General features: G+C 34.7%; 1 non-coding gene across 1 annotated transcript; it reads right to left on the bottom strand.

The window, feature by feature from the left end:
• Nucleotides 1-340: 340 nt before the first annotated feature.
• Nucleotides 341-447, bottom strand: LOC118149304 (U6 spliceosomal RNA). The gene has a single exon (XR_004736694.1). It is a non-coding gene; the product is annotated as a U6 spliceosomal RNA (small nuclear RNA).
• Between the last annotated feature and the right edge of the window lie 279 nt (nucleotides 448-726).

Below are 726 nucleotides of genomic sequence, written 5' to 3'. Positions count from 1 at the left end.
GTGGAGAACACAATAAATACCTAACTCTACAATGCACAAACACTGACGAACATCCACAAGCATCAAGACCATTCAGGAAAACATGACCTCACCAAATGAACTCAATAATGCACCAAGGGCAAATCCCAGAGAGACAGATACATGACCTGACAGAGAATTCAAAATAGTTATTTTGAGGAAACTGAAAGAAATTCAAGATAACATAGAAGGAATTCAGATTCCTATGAGATAAATTTAACAACAAGATTGAAATAATTATAAAGAATCAAGCATAAATTCTAGAGCTGAAAAATGCAATTGGCATAGTGAGAATGCATCAGACTCTTTTTTTTTTTTTTTTTTAAATATGCAACGCTTCACGAATTTGCGTGTCATCCTTACGCAGGGGCCATGCTTATCTTCTCTGTATCATTCCAATTTTAGTATATGTGTTGCCGAAGCGAGCACGAGAATGCATCAAAGACTCTTAATAGCAGAATTGATTAAACAAAAGAATTAATGCAGTCAATGACAGACTATTTAAAAATGCACAGTCACAGGAGACAAAAGAAAAAAAAGAATAAAAAAGAATGAAGCATGCCTCGATCTAGAAAATAGCCTCAAAAGGGCAAATCTAAGAGTTATTGGCCTTAAAGAGGAGGTAGAGATGGGGTAGAGAGTTTATTCAAAGGGGTAATAACAGAGACTTTTTCAAACCTAGAAAAAGATACCAATATTCAAGTACAA

Source organism: Callithrix jacchus, chromosome 18, assembly GCF_049354715.1.
Source record: "Callithrix jacchus isolate 240 chromosome 18, calJac240_pri, whole genome shotgun sequence".
NCBI classification, from domain to species: domain Eukaryota; kingdom Metazoa; phylum Chordata; class Mammalia; order Primates; family Cebidae; genus Callithrix; species Callithrix jacchus.
This window is presented reverse-complemented; position numbering and strand designations above follow the sequence as displayed.